The sequence below is a fragment of the Grammomys surdaster genome, unplaced genomic scaffold (genome assembly GCF_004785775.1).
Source record: "Grammomys surdaster isolate TR1022 unplaced genomic scaffold, NIH_TR_1.0 126066, whole genome shotgun sequence".
Classification (NCBI taxonomy): Eukaryota; Metazoa; Chordata; class Mammalia; order Rodentia; family Muridae; genus Grammomys; species Grammomys surdaster.
Window position 1 is genome coordinate 5,408,157 of NW_021620876.1, and position 16,070 is coordinate 5,424,226.

Genomic DNA, 16,070 nt, shown 5'->3' on the forward strand with positions numbered 1-16,070 from the left:
GAATTAAGGAACTGTTGAAAGCACTGGTTCTTCTTCAAGGTGGCTGATGCCAACTGCCACATCTATGATGCGACCTTAGCCTTCCATGTTGACATTAAGTGTGATACAAGACTTAGTTGTCTCTTCATGACAGTTCCAATGTTTGTTAGTCTCTCTGTACTTATCCTCCTTGCTCTTTTCACAGTAAAATGATAGGTTGTATTTACACATCTGGCAAGAATCAAGATCATCTGTAAAGTTGGCCTTATTTCTCAGCATGGACTCTGACCTCTTTATAAAGTGTGTGGCCTGGAAGTCTGGTGTTAAGACTGGAGAAATGGGAAATCTGTCATTCAAGAAATAAAAAAAAAATCAAGAGGATGCCTATCATGCCAGCTTTTGAAATTGTTTGTTTGTTTGTTTGTTTTAATTCAGGTTAAGTTCCAAGAGTGCCATTTGGACCAAAAGGCAGGACCCAAGATGCCAGGAGACAAAATTAGAGCAAAAACAATGCTAGGAACTGAGTAAGAAAATCTAACAACTCAGAATTTGCAAACTTTGGCTTCAGTGCTAAGCATGCATAGTAGTTAAGAACATTAAATTGTATTTAATCATCACGTGTCAAAGGAAGAGCACAGTTCCTCCTAAAGCACTTCATGAGCACTTATCCAAGGCAAAGAAAGCTGTTCTATCTGGAGCACTTTCCTCAGAGTTTAACTTACTGTGGAGGAAAGTCTTCATTCCGTATTTGCATTCTGACACTTCATCTCTGTTATCATGTATCTTGGTGGTGGTATCTAACATGTATGTGAGTATGTGTGGACCCCAGGTCATTCTCAGGTGTTATGCTCTGAATCTGTCCACGTGGTTTTTGAGCTTTCCCATTTGGCCTGAAGCTTGCTATTTGGTTAGGATAGCTTGCCAGCAAGCCCCAGGGATCTGGCTATCTCTTCTTCTCCAACTCTGAGACTACAAGCACACACCACCATACCTGGTTGTTCCTGTGGTTTGGGATATCAAATTCATGTCCTCATGATTACCCGGCAAGTACTTAACTGACTGAACTATTACCCAGTCATTCATCTCCATTTTACCAGAAAGCGAAACACTCATCCCCTTTCCCTGTATTCTTCTAGATGATTCATTATCAAAACTGACTGAAAAATAGGCAGGACCCTTAACACTTGAGATTCAGCTACAGTTCCTGCTGTGATTGTTATCTTAGGTCCTGCCTCCAAACCTCTGCTCTTCAAGGAGAAGTACTATTTGAACACTCATCCTTGGACTCAATATCACAACTTGGGAAAATGAAAACAGGTGATCCAAATTTTGCTTTACAAAATTCTTTTAGTATCTTGCAAACTTCAAGCTATTTTGTTTTTATGTTCACTAACACTTTGCTTATATTCCTTACCAAGGCAAATATTTGGTTATTGTCAGGGGACCAGACATGAGATTATGAAAGCCTCTGCTCCATGGAGATTATAGTACAATGGAAAATGAAAACATGAAACATGACAATAAAACTTAAAGAAAAAACCTACAGATTTACCATTAGGTAAAAGCTAGAATGAAAAGTAGAAGAGAGTCCTTACTGGGAATGATACAGTGGTGAGACTTGAAGCTTCGGAGAGCAGCCTGGCACAAAGACACAGAGCAGGAAGTGGCTCTTCTAGTGAGAACTTCCAAATGGGGTAACTATGCTGGATTAATAGGAGCGTAGCCCAGATACAGCACAACTGGCCAGTGTATTATTAAAATTACCGAGATTTTCAGATGCCAAGTCACAGAATCATAACAAACAAACAGAAACGGAAAAACTTATAGAGTGCTCAGAGCATTCTGGGACCTGCCTAAGATTTCAATTCCTAAGGTCCAATGGAGATGGGAAAACTTTGTCCTATCTAATCCACCATATCCACTCATTTTTAGATTCCGAATGTTGTTAAGTTAGAGATACATATTCAGAACATATTGTCTAACCACTATGTGGAACATTCATGAGACAGGAACAAGAGAACATTTTGGGAGATCTTAGGCCTGATCAATAATCCTGATGAAAGGTGCTGGATGTGTGGAGCAAGGTCGTTAACAGGAAGCAAAGACACCTGAGCTGGGAGGACACATGGGAAAATTGCTAATGGATTCAGTAATACTGTTAGCGTGTGTTTAATGAGCAAACATCCTTACACATTTGGAAATCATTAGTAAAATACCTGTGGATCCTCTGAGCTGCAGCTGGCAAATGTAAGGATTTCAGTAGGGACCACTGTTGAAAAGAGTAAGGGAGAAGGCAGTGAGGTATACCATAGTGATACGGGACTGGTCTGCAGTGCAGGAACAAGCAAGGGGAAACAAATGAGTGATGGTGAGCCACCAGCCATGAAGTCATTGACAGGTCCCTGTGTCACAGCTGGCCCACAAAGTAGCCCCATATCCCCTGTTCAGTATCCCTGCAACAGTCAGTCTGTGGAGTGTTTATAGCAGAACCTGGACTCTTGATGTACCAAACAACTTTAGTTAGGTTTTTTTTCTTTTTTTTCTCTTTTATTGGATATTTTTTTTATTTACATTTCAAATGTAAATAAAGGAAAATTTATTTAGATTTCCTGATTTCCCCTCTGGAAACCCACTATCCCATGCCCCTCCCCCTGCTTCTATGAGGGTTCTCCCTGATCTACTCACCCACTCCTGCCTCCCCGCCCTGGCATTCTCCTACACTGGGGCATCAAGCCTTGATAGGATCAAAGGCCTCTCCCCTCATTGATGTCTGACAAGGCCATCCTCTGCTACATATGTGGCTGGAGCCATGGGTCCCTCCATGTGTTTTCTTTGATTGGTGGTTTAGACCCTGAGAGCTCTGGGGTGTCTGGTTGGTTGATATTGCTCTTCTTCCTATGGGGCTGCAAACCCCTTCAGCTCCTTCAGTTCTTTCTCTAACTCCTCCATTTGGGACCCTGTGCCCAGTTCAATAGTTGGCTGTGAGTATCTGCCTCTGTATTTGTCAGCCTCTGGCAGAGCCTCTCAGGAAACAGCTGTATTAGGCTCCTTTCAGCCAGCACTTCTTGGCATCCACAATAGAGTCAGGGTTTGGTGACTGTATATATGGGATAGATCCCCAGGAGGGGCAGTCTCTGGATGGCCTTTTCTTCAGTCTCTGCTCCACACTGTCTCCATATTTTTTCCTGTGAGTATTTTGTTCTCCCTTCTAAGAAGGACTGAAACATCCACACTTTGGTCTTCTTTCTTCTTGAGCTTCATGTGGTCTGTGAATTGTATCATGGGTACTCTGAGCTTTTGGGCTAACATCCACTTATCAGTGAGTGCATATCATGTGTGTTCTTTTGTGATTGGGTTACCTCACTCAGGATGATATTTTGATATTTTCTAGTTCCATCCATTTGCCTAAGAATTTCATGAAATCATTTTTTTTAATAGCTGAGTAATATTCTATCGTGTAAATGTACCACATTTTTCTGTATCTATTATATTCTCAAGGACACCTTGCCTTTAAATACTTACATTTTAGCTATTCAGGAGCTATAGGAGCTATAGCTCTCCTATAGTGACTGTAGGGTCTCCAGTAAGTTGCTGTAGCTGAGGGTCTCACAGAAACTTTGTGGTAGTGAAATAGATTTATCTCATTGTTTCTTATATCATTTCTCCCAGGTTTTTATTCGTCTGACATTTGTACATTCTTTTGTCTCCTTAGAAACCTTCTCACTACCAAAGAAACAAATTCACAACATTTCCCTTTATATGAAAAAGGAAGGTATTTTCCTAACTTTCGATTCTCTGACATTCTTGGGGCTTTTCAGTCATTACTTTTGAAAAGTTTTTATTTTGGCTTTAACAAACAATCTCAAATTCCCGGTCTTACCCTTCAGTCTCTATTGTGACTTCTGAGTGCACTTCAAAAGATGACACAGTTTTCTCCTGTCCTAGCTATGGAGAAAGAAACTACTTATCTTTCAATTTCATCTTGGGGATGAACCAAAAAAGAGCAATTATGAGAGCTAAGCTATGTGTGTAAAATTATAGTCATACCTTCTCCCAGCATTTAGTAAATGTTAATATAGTGTCTTGATGAAAAATTATATTGTTCTATTATTATTATCCTCTTCCATATCAATATCTATAAGTCAGGAATTGGTTAATGGGCTTTTGAGGCCAAATTAGCTTATTTTAAGTATAAAGAAACATGGGTTTTGATTTATCAAAGTGGTAAGTTTGTTTGAAAGAGAGTCTCAAGATACTCTTTTAGTATGTTTCTAAATCTGAAGCAGTTAATGAAGCACACCTAAACTCAGAAATAAGTACTACTTTTGTAGTCAAACATATTTTTCTTTCCAGAAACTATGTCAGTAATGCGATAATGATTTGCATTTATCTAGTGTAAAAGGGAGAGGGCTTATGTGTTGCTTGAGTCAGAATTTGAAAAGTCAGTCCCTCTTTTGACTGTTTGAAATAACCAGGAGCTGATTGCTGTTTGAGTGTATCTGATGCTGGGCTTGTTCTGCTTTTAGTAAGCATTGCACCTCATGGACTGGAGCCCCCTCCTTAGAACCAGTCCTTCCTCACAGTTGTCTCCCATTCTGCTTCTCTCAGGCAGCTGTACCTCTTTCCTTCAGCCTGGGTGACTCTTTTTCTTAATATTATTTTTTCTTTATTCTTGAGACTTTCATACCTATATATAAAGAAACACAAAACGACCCATACTCATTTCTCCCTCAGACTTCCCAAATCCCTCCCCAAGTGGCCCCACCCAACTTCATGTTATTGTTTTATCTTTTTGCTTTTGTTTTTGTTTTGTATCTCATGGGGTTGAACTTGGAGTGCCCTTATCTGTATGGGCCATCCACTGGAATATGGTAAACCTACTAGTGTCTGCACATATAAAGGGGAAAAAAAAACAAAGTACAATTCTTAGTCCTCATGAAGCCTTTCTTGTATGCTGAGATTTCTCATTGCCATAATGGAGAGACAGCAAACATAGAAGTAAACAGAAAATAATGATGACAGTCTTTACCAACCTCAGTCTGCTTCATGGTTTTGATCAGCATGGGTTCTCAGGTTTATTGCATTCTATATTCTATCTATTCTTGGTTTGGGGTCAGAATGGCTTCTCTTTTGATGCATGACACCTTTATTGTGCACTGGTACATTTGATTCCTTGGGCTGCCACAACATAATACACAAAAGCAAGCAATAGAATCTCACCATTCTGAATGTAAAAGACTGAGATCAAGATGTGGCAGGATGGCTGCCATTGTCAGACCTTTCTCCTTAGCTAAATCTGGCTTCCTTCTATTTCCCATTGTCTTCCCTTTGGCTGATGTCTGTGTCTGACTCGCCTTATAATGACACCTGCAAAACTGGCCTAAGATCTACTTTTATAGCAACAATGTTGGAGTTTTCCTTTCTTTGAAAAAACACAGGAATATTATAGGAAAATGTTTTTATTTTAATCCCAGGTGTCAGATATGGGGCAGCTTCAGATTGTCAACAGCAGCTGACAGAGCCTCTTGCTCTACTAGGGTTGTGATTTTGCCAGCTGCAGATGGTACCACAGATCTCCAGATGTCATGCAATCACAGAAACCATCTGAAGCTGCCCCATGGAAGTGAGCATTCATACTGAAATCTCAGAAATAACGTTACTTAAGCAATAGGTAAGAGAATAAAAAAACTGCTTCTGAAAAAAAATTGCATTTATTAAAAAATTACATAAAACAGTATAAGTAAATCCTTTTAATGTCTTTGTAAATTATGTATGCATGTTATATATTATTTAAATATCTGATATGGTTATTAACACTGCTACATTTGGGTTTACTCTGTTTTAATAGATTTTCAAACTATCATACAAAATAGTAGGATTTTATTATGGCATGTTCATACATTCTACACTTCCTTCCTCAGGCCTCCTTCCTCCCTCCTTCTGACCCTCCCCCATCTCCTCTTCTACTTTCACATCACTTATAATCAAATATTCTCTTTTTATCTATATTCCCCTCCTGTCTCTTTTTTTTTAAATTTTTTTATTGGATGTTTTATTTACATTTCATATGTTGTCCCCTTACCCCATCCCCCACCCACCCAGGAACCCCCTATCCCCTCACCCCTCCTCCTTCTTCTCTGTTGATGTAACCCCTACCTACACCCCCCACTCCCACCTCCCCACCCTCAAAATTCCCACCCCCTGAGGCTTCCAGCCTTCATGAGGTCAAGGATCTCTTCTTCCACCTATGCCCAGCAGGGCCCTCCACTCTTAAGTATTCAGCTGAAGCCCGTCTCTTAAGCTATCTTTTGCCCCTTTCATGGTTATTTTTCTGAGTTTCGTGATCCATACACAAACTCACTTCTTTTTCAAGGAACTGATTCTAATTAGAGCAAACAGTGTTCCGTGTATTTTTCTCTGGAAGTATGAAGTGGCTACCCACCTATACTTATCTTATTTACCTTGCACCTCTTATAGGTTTATTGCTCATAGCAGCATTCCATTAAATATTGACAGAGCCCATTCCTTGTGAAAGCTGCTTCAGTTTTGAAATCCTGTCAGCTGCATGCCAGTAGAAGTCCCCAGTTTCCTTTTCCCAGAATTTGTCATTATTAGGGAGGGTCTAAGTTCTCCATTAGCTCTTTTTGTTGAGAACCAATGCTCAGCCTGTAGTGGGAGGAAACTTATTTTTTCCTTCGAAGTAAGTTTCCTCATTTCTCAGTCCTCTTCAGCCTCCCTAGTCCCTCTCCTATCATTTCTGTTTCTACTTTCTCCATCGCTACAAACACATCCAACATCCTTGGTATTTCTAGAAATTTCTCTTCAATTAGATATTCTCTCCCAGTTTCCACCATCCACCCTCCTTGCCTTCCTACTGAGACTGGGGCTGAGCTTCAGAGATGACTAACAGAAGCAGTTAGCTGGCTAGTATCCTGCTCAATATTCAACTTCAAGTGGACCAAGGACCTCAACATAATGCCAAGTACCCTGAATGTGATAGGAAAGAAAGTGAGGAATATGCTGAAACTCGCTGACACAGGAAAGACTTTTAGAACAGGACACTGACAGCTCAGGCACTAAGAACAAAATTAATAAATGGGACCTCATGAAACTTAAAAACTTCTCTGTGGGGAAAGATAATATCATTCAGATGAAGCATCAGGACACATGCTTGGAATAGATCTTTACTAATTATATACATCTATAGGAGGGCTAGTATCTAGAATACATAAGGAAATTTTAATAAGAACTTAACTTTCAGGAAACAAATAATCTAATCTAAAAATGGGGTTGGATCTAAATGGAAAATCCTCAAAAGATGAAACACAAATAATTGAGAAACACTTTTAAAAAATGTTCATGACCTTTAGCTATCAGGAAAAACAAAACTAAAACCTTGAAAAGTTCATCTTACCCCAGTCACAGTAGCCAAGTTCAATAAAATGAATGAGGTGAGGATGTGGGGAAAGATGGAACTTACCCACTGTGGTAGGAGTGACAACTTGTACAGTCACTATGGAAATCAGTGCGGTGGTTCCTTAAGAGTCTGAGAATAGATCTACCTCAAGATCCAACTGTGCCACACTTGGGCATATACCCACTCTACATTTTACTACAGAGATATTTCCTCATCTATGTTCATTGCTGCTCTATTCATAACAGCAGGGAATTTGGAGTAGCCTAGATGTCTATCAGCTGATGAATGGATGATAAAAATGTGGTAGATTTATGCAATGCACTATTATCTGGTTCTTAATAAAAACAAAATAACAAAAATTTCAGGTATATGAATAGAGCTAGGAACAGTCATCCAGAATGAGGTGATCTAGACCCAAGAAGACAAGTATTGCACGTTTTGTCTTTTCTGTGACTGTTAGCTTTTAAGGTTTCAATACGTGCCCTATAATCTGAATAAACCCAGAGATTATATACCTAGTAAGAGATCAGGATTAGGGAGGGCAGGAAGATCTTCCACGGAACAGGAAATAGAATATAGTGTTATAGAGGGAAAACGGCAAAGCTGGAGAAGGAGAATTAAATTGGGAGGAGGAAGGGAGAGCAGGTAAAGAAGGGACTATGAGCACAGATAATTAACACTGAAGGTCATTTGCAAAACAATGTTTAGATTTTTATTTTTTAAGATGTTTATTTTTCTGCATTTGAATGTTTTGCCTCCTTGTGTATAAGCTCACTGTATATGTTCTTGATGTCCACAGAAGCCAGAAGAGACAGCTGTGTTTTCTTGAACTGAAGTGACAGTCTACTGAAGGATGCCATGTCAATGTTGGGACATGACCAGGGTCCTCTGTAAGAGCATCCAGTACTCTTCACCACTGAACCTTTTCTTTAGGCCCCTTGACCATGTTTTTAAATTTTAATTTTCTATTATTCCTCCAATTATACAAATCATTCTGTTCAGAAAGGCTTGGAGTGGAATTCTTTATATTGACATATGTATTTAATTGGTCTCAGAGATTTCTGATCATGTCTACTGTCCAAATTAACCTAATGTTAGCAATTGAGGATAAAAAGAATTGACCAGGGCATTTGAAGACAGGAAAGGAGTTTTAGAGTCTGTCCAGTTATAACATCCCTCACGAAAGTAGTTTGGGGTGTTAAGGTAAATGTTAGCTGTAGAAATATCTGCCTGTTGCTTTTTTAGTCTGTTTAGAGCCTTCTGGGAGTTTCTACCTGGATCCTACTACTTCTAACTTCTATACAAGACTAGAGCTAACTCTGTCTTTACATAATGATTAGGTGCTTGGAGATTTCCTTTTTAATTTTCCAGAAGAAAAAATGAAAGTCTTTTCATCAGAGTAAGTGATTTATTTAGCTAAAGCCACATTCAACAACTCAAAAAAAATATAGATAGCAGCTAAAAATAAGAGCCTGATAGTGATTTACTGTAATGTAAGTGGCCTCCGTTACTCTAACGCACAGCATGTACTGAAGTTCTGCCCCAGACATATGGAGAGTACCGAGTAAGCAAATATTCTTGGCATATAGGCCAATAAAATATGATAAGCTGGTAACTCTACTCCCTGATAGCTTCTGTAGTTTCTACAGAAGTGGAAATCTGCTTCGCTAAGTATTTCCAATTATGCTCTAATCGGTTTGTTTTTGTTGGGCTGTTGAAATAGTTTAAGGATATGCTTCTAATTACCAGCATCACAAGGACACACTAATGTCAGATATGGGGCAAGTTCTCTGCAACTCTTCTGCTCTCCTTGGGTTGTAATCCATACTCATAACAGGGAGTAGAAACAGATGTGTGTTAGATTAAAAATAGAGAATTTTTTAAAGGATTTTTTTAAACTTTTTCTACTATCTGTACCAAAATCCTTTACAATTGAGAAATGGACTCATTGATCTCATGATAGGAGCATACATTATAGTAATGAGTTTCTGAGCCCTTGACCCTACTGACATTTCATGTGAGGCATTTCTTTGTTGTGAGGCCTCTAGGCATGGCACGATATTTCCCAGTGCTCACAACATATGTTCACTGGCAGATCACTACCATGCTGTTCTTCCTAGGCACAACCACCAAAACATTCTCCAGAAATTAAAACTCCCTGGCTAGGAATCCTTATTGTAGTGTACAAAGAGGATAGACTTTGCTATTCAAGAAATCTAAAAGGTGCTCTTACCTCACTCTCACTGGCAACTTCATCTATTCCATTGCCTAGCCATTTCTTCTCTAGCATTAGAACTCTTATTTATTCAGGATTTCAACCTAGACTGAAGACCGGCAGCTCTCTAGGTTCTCTCTGGAACTCTATTGTCCAGTTTGAGACTGTTGAGATGTCCAGCTTAATACTAAACATCTACCAGATCCTTAGACTTTCCATTAGGAGACAGCCATTGTTAGACTACTTGAATCACAGCCTGTAAACCACTCTAGTCTCTCTCTCTCTCTCTCTCTCTCTCTCTCTCTCTCTCTCTCTCTCTCTCTCTCTCTCTCTCTCACACACACACACACACACACACACACACACACACACACACACCACAGTTTTTTTAGTCACTATTTTGTTGCTGCGAAGAGACATCATGACCTAGGCAAATCCTATTAAAGAAGCATCAATTTGGGGCTGACTTACAGTTTCAGAGGGTTTGTCCATTATCATCATGGTGAGAAGCATGGCAGCACACATGGCAAGCATAGTGCTGTAAAAGTAGCAGAGAGTTTTATCTGATTCTCAGACAGAGTGGCAGAGGGAGAAGGAGAAACAAACAGATAGACACACATAGATGATAGATAGATAGATAGATAGATAGATAGATAGATAGATAGATAGATAGATAAGAGAATACCTAGAGACACAGAGAGACAAAGACAGAGATAGAGATACACAGAGACACACACACAGAGACAAAGATGCTGTGCCTGGCATAGGCTTTTGAAACCCAGCAACATATGTCTTCCAACAGACTGAGCACTAAATATGTAAATGTTTGAAGCCTTTGTGGGTCATTCTTATTCAAACCACACACACACACACACACACACACACACACACAGAGAGAGAGAGAGAGAGAGAGAGAGAGAGAGAGAGAGAGAGAGAGAGAGAGATTCTGTTTCTCTAGAAAATCCTGACTAATACAATTGCTACAAAATCTTCTCCTCACTCTTCCTTTATTTTTGTGGGGCAACATTATATATAGGGTGGCAATGCCTCACTCTTCCTTTATTTTTGTGGGGCAACATTATATATAGGGTGGCACTGGAGATGCCTTAGATTATCAGATTGCAAGCTGATAAAGTAAATTCAGGAGCTACTGGGGCTACATAAATGGTTAAGACAGTGTTGTACTGTAAGCAGAATTTATGGTAAAATTTCTAGAAAACTGTCAGCTTATAGGTGGAGAAAGGCCTTATGAAAATGTTAATTGTTGGATTCTTTTTAAAAATACATTTATTTGCATGTGTATAAGTATACATGAATGGTGCTCACCTGTACCATGGTGCGTGTATGGAAGTCAGAGGACAGTTAGTGCAAGTGGTTTCTCTTCTTCCACTATATGGGTTCTGGAAATGTAGCTCAGGTCATCTGGCAACAAATATCTTTACCTCCTTTACTCACTGAAATTGCTGGCCCATGTAGGAATTCAACTTCTCAGCTTACTAGAGCCTTTAGCTAGTCCCTGGGATGAGGCTCCTCTCCCTTCCATGTCTCCATAGTTTTTTCTTCTTGTCCTTTGTTTCTGTATTCTGCTTGAATCCTTCTTGTGGTGTTTAGATTGCCCAAGAACTCCTTCCACAGTCTGGCCCTGGTAAGCCTTCAGTAATCCCATAATGGATGCTGTAATTGGACATTGGTATCTGAATGAGACTGCCCCATTGGTCTGTATACTTCACAAGTGTTTCTTGGACTTTCTCTTTTCTCAAGTAATACAAGTAGGCCAAGACATATACTCAAGTAAAACTGTAAAAGTATATAAATTAATCATGCTTTGATATTGGGGCATTGCTGATCAAGTGGAGGCTGAAATAAGAAGCAACTCAGCTTCTATGGGTTTTATCAGTAGCCCATTACCTATTGTACACTAACTCTTGGGTATTCTTCATCTTTTTTAGTCACCACAAGACCAGGTACCAGACACATGGGAATCTCCTCTCTCCCAGAACACAGTTAAGTTATTCAAGCCAGCCAATCCTAATATATCCTTTTAAATTTTTTATTTTGTGCACAGATACATGTGGTATGTGTATGTGCTGGCATGAGCACTTACACATGTGTGCACAGGCCAGATAATACAATCAGGGATGTTTCTCCATTGCTCTATATCTTGTATACCTAAGCGATCTCCAACTTGAACCCAGAGCTTGTCGATTTGGCTAGCCTAATTAATTCACAAGCCCCTGGAGTACATGTTCTCTGCCTCCTTAGCTCTGGTTGCAAGTGGGCCACCATGCCAGTTGGCTATCTACATGGCTGCTGAAGATGTGAACTCATGTTAATGCTTGTGAGATAAGTGCCTCACTCTTGAATGAGCTCCTTAACCCCTGAAGTTTCATACACTGCCTCATGAACTCCAGCAAACAAAAAACACAGTTGAGGCTTTTACCCATTATTCCTTTGATCTCATTGCCTCCCAAATGACATCATAAGTCCCTACCTAACCCTTGGTATGGTGTAAGACTATCTTTTATGTACGAGCATAATGATCTGGTCAGTGGTAATCTTTGCCCAAACCATTGGTAATACAATGTCTGAATAAAACTATAACCTATATTTTAAAGAGAGTATATGAAGATCAAGGTAAGGAACAGACCGTTCTTCGGGTTTCTCTGGAGCCGAAGCAGTGCATATATACACTGGTATCTATGGAGTGTTCTAAATAGTGAATACTTTTGTAGTTTTACTTCCCTATATTTCTATTGCCAATTATAGTGCAACTCAATGATTGCTGAAGAGCAATAAGATAGTCTTCAGGGCAAGATCTTGATTTCAGTTACGCCATATTTCCTCATAGATTCCCCGCCCCCGAACTAGCTAGAACATCTGAAAAGGAGAAATATAGATAAAGGAAGACTTGGGTCAAGGGCTAGTGACCCTGATGACACAGCACAGAGAGGAGGTGTTTTAAAACATAAAGCAAACTATAGTATTTTGATGTCTCAATCATACTAACTCAAATGATTTTAATTAAATGAAGAATGAAATTACATATATATATATATTGCTGTGGTAAAAAACACCATGACAAAAAGCAACTAGGGGGAAGGGTTTACTTCATTATTTTATCTTCAGCTTGTAGTCCATCATCTAGGGATGTTAAATCAGGAACCTGGAGGCAGGAACTGATGCAAAGGCCAAGGGGGAGAGTACTCATTGACTTGCTCCCCGTGGTTTGCTCAGCCTGCCTTTCTATACCCTTGAGGACCACTTGCACAGGGGTGGCCCTACTCATAGTGATCTGGGCCCACTCACATCAATCATTAATCCAGAAAATGCCTCACAGGCTTACTTGCCACAAAGTTAGTCTGCTGGGGGCATTTTCTTAATTATAGTTTCCCCTTCCACTATGACTCCAGATTCTATCAGGTTAACAAAGCAATGGCCATTACAAGCTTTGATTCCAGTGATTAACAGTATACAAGTGAATAGAACCTTTATTAAACACTTTGATGTGTAATTAGTAAACACAAACAATGTATTTAGAAACATGTTCTAACTTGTATTAGACCTATTTATTCTATTTCATGTACATGAGTATTTTTATCTGCAAGTATGCCACATGTTCACTTGATGCCCAAAGAAGAAGGGATCAAATCCCTTAGAACAGGAGCTACAGATTGTTGTGAGCTACCATGTGAGTATTGGGAACCACACCAAGGTCCTCTGAAAGAATATGTGCTCCTAAATACTGAGCAATGTCTTCATCACCTCTTAATAGCTTATATATCTATAGATAAATAACTGCCCCCCAATTGCATTTCTGTTTTTAATTCATGAATGTTAGCTTTGAGAAATCTACTAACAAAGTAAGTAGATAGGGAGAGAAGTTTTAATTGTAGCAATAGTCAATATACCTGCATTCCTATTTTGTTGCCAATAAAAATAGCAGGTTTGTTTGTTTGTTTGTTTGTTGAAAAGTTATTTTTGATGGTCTAAGAGTCGAAAAGTGATTTATACCCTCCTTTAAAACCATGAAGCCCCCACACTGGCCATTCCTTAACTTATAACACACTTGCTACCAAGCCACTGAGTCATTCATTTGCTTAACATTAGTAGCAGCATTTAAAATTTTTCTTAGTTTAGAATTCTGTAAATTTTTAAACATGGGGAGATTCATTGTATCAAGACTTTACAGTAAGTGGGGGCTGTGGTACCTATGAATAACTAAATAAAGGTAATGACAGAGAGGTTGTCTTGTCGAAAGCCTTCTCAGGCAAGTAAGTTGGAAAGAGTACTCACACATTGTAAGGAGTTACAAATTGTTTTAAATTTCTCTTTCTGTCTGCACCTTGCAAAGCCTTCCTGTACATGGCTTGGGATTCACTGATCCTGTTAGTGAGCTCTATAAAAGCATGATGTTTTGTTTTACTATATTTCATGAGAACAATACATTCAATAATTTTGGTAGATCATGAGGAAGTAGAAGAACCAGGGGGTCAGTCCATTTTCCCTGTCTTCTTCTTTCTTCACCACCCATTTTACATACTGTACTGAGGTGTAATCCCTGAGATACTGAAAATATTTTCTAACAATAGATACCCCAAAGCTAGGGGAAATAGCATTAAAGATATAATACAGAGATACAGATCTGCCTTTATTCAAGAATAATTATTTAGTACTATGGATACATTATGAAGACAATGAGTCAGGTTTCCTGGTCAAGATTATGGTTTCATTATGATCATCATTTTAAAATTGGATTCTCAGCCTCTTCATTCTTAAGCGATTTTGCAGCAGCGGGCTGTTGCCCAGTCCATGACTGAGCACTAACAAGTATTCCATTCTGGATATCCCAAGATCCACAAGCATAGCCACAAGCACATCCAGTGACAGCCATTCCTGCAACGTCATGTGAGACAGATGTCAGGCTGTTGAACTGTAAGAGATGATGAGACTCTAACTGTTCTTTGTAAGAATCTCATGCTAACTCACTTTTGGGAATTGCCTTTAAAAAGAAAAGTCACTTAAATTCATTACACAAAATTCATTACACAAAAAAGGCTTGATGTTTCAATGTCATTCAATTGATGGAAAATTCACCTTGACTCCCTGCCCTGTAATACAAGGGAATAGATTGGAAAGAAAGAGTGATATATCCATACGCAGACAAGATGTAAATGGGTGACCTAAGGAGAGTACAATAGAAAGAAAGGAAAAGGACATAAACTCAAGTTCTCTCAGTAGCATCCTTAAAGGAACTGAAAACAATAAGAGATAGCTGGGATCTGGAACCATGGCTCACCTCCATGGCAGTAAAAATTTTGATCTAGGAAAATAATTCATTATTAGAACATTGATGAGTAAGAACATAGGATGTCTTGCTCACAAATTCTCCGTGTGGATTTACTCACCACCAGGACAGGAGGCCCGTCTGCCAGAAGCATTGACACTAGTGCAGGTAATCTTAACCGCTGTCAAGAGAGAGTGCTTGAGTAGTAAAGAATAGAGGGGTACTGCCCATGTTCTGTCTCACAACCTCCTTCAAAAATCCTCTTGCATCTTAGAGTTGCTATTTTTCATTATCAAGCTATGCACTAACTGGTTTAATTTCTTTTTTAAAAGTTTTGTGTGCATGGATATTTTGCCTAAATGTATATCTGTGCATCATATGCATGCCTTACGCTGTTGTAGCCAGAAGAGAGCATCAGATCTTCTGTGACAGGAGCTACAAATGTTTATCAGCCACCAAGTGAATGCCAGGCTTCAACACAGGTCCTCTGGAAGAGCATCTAGTGCCTTTACCTGCCTAATCATCTTTCCAGACCCTAAAGTTAATGTCTTAATTTGTGAAGTAAAAGTAATAGTTATTCTTAGCTCATAAATTGGCTGTAAAAAATAAAGGCTGTGTTTTATACTTGACCCATAAAGTATTCATACATTACACCTGCCACCTTCCTTCTTCTTCCTCATCAAAAACTTTAGCTTTTGATCAAGGGCTCAAAAAAGAGTAGGATACTATAATGAATCTGTGAACAGAAAAGTAGGAGTCCAGAGGACTAATCAGAGGTTTATCAAAGATACACTAGAGGCTCTTGGAATGGGATGGAGATGAAGAAAAGCTTTAGGAAAAGATGGCGTAAGTAGCATTAAGCTCAGATGTTCCTTGCCCCATCTCTTACCTTGATGACTGAGAACTTTCTTGATCTTTTGATCCACCAAAGAGTCAAAGGAACACTATGCATTCCCTGGGATCATCAGCTGGAGAAGGGAGTTGAGGATGAAAAGGAAACACAGTGTAGGCTTCATGCTGTAGAAAGTCAGGCTCCTGGAGCTGGAAGAAAAAGGGAAAGAACATGAGTCTCTGAGCTCTGGGGTGGCCATGAAGGAAGGGAGAGGACAATGTGTAATGTCAAGGGAGTAAATGGGGAGGAACATCAGCTTCCTTATTGCAGTTCTTCTAGCCTT

At 39.3% G+C, this 16,070-nt stretch overlaps 1 protein-coding gene across 2 annotated transcripts in view; it reads right to left on the minus strand.

Moving 5' to 3' along the window:
* Window positions 1–15,804, minus strand: part of LOC114610949 (resistin-like alpha) — a 20,483-nt gene extending 4,679 nt beyond the window's left edge. Inside the window, exon 1 of one of the 2 annotated variants that reach the window (XM_028755596.1) lies at window positions 15,785–15,804. The gene's annotated coding sequence lies outside the window, so the exon portion shown is untranslated. Of the gene's footprint in view, window positions 1–2,195; window positions 2,250–15,784 lie in introns of those variants that run through there. The other variant, XM_028755595.1, reaches the window with a different exon arrangement.
* Between the last annotated feature and the right edge of the window lie 266 nt (window positions 15,805–16,070).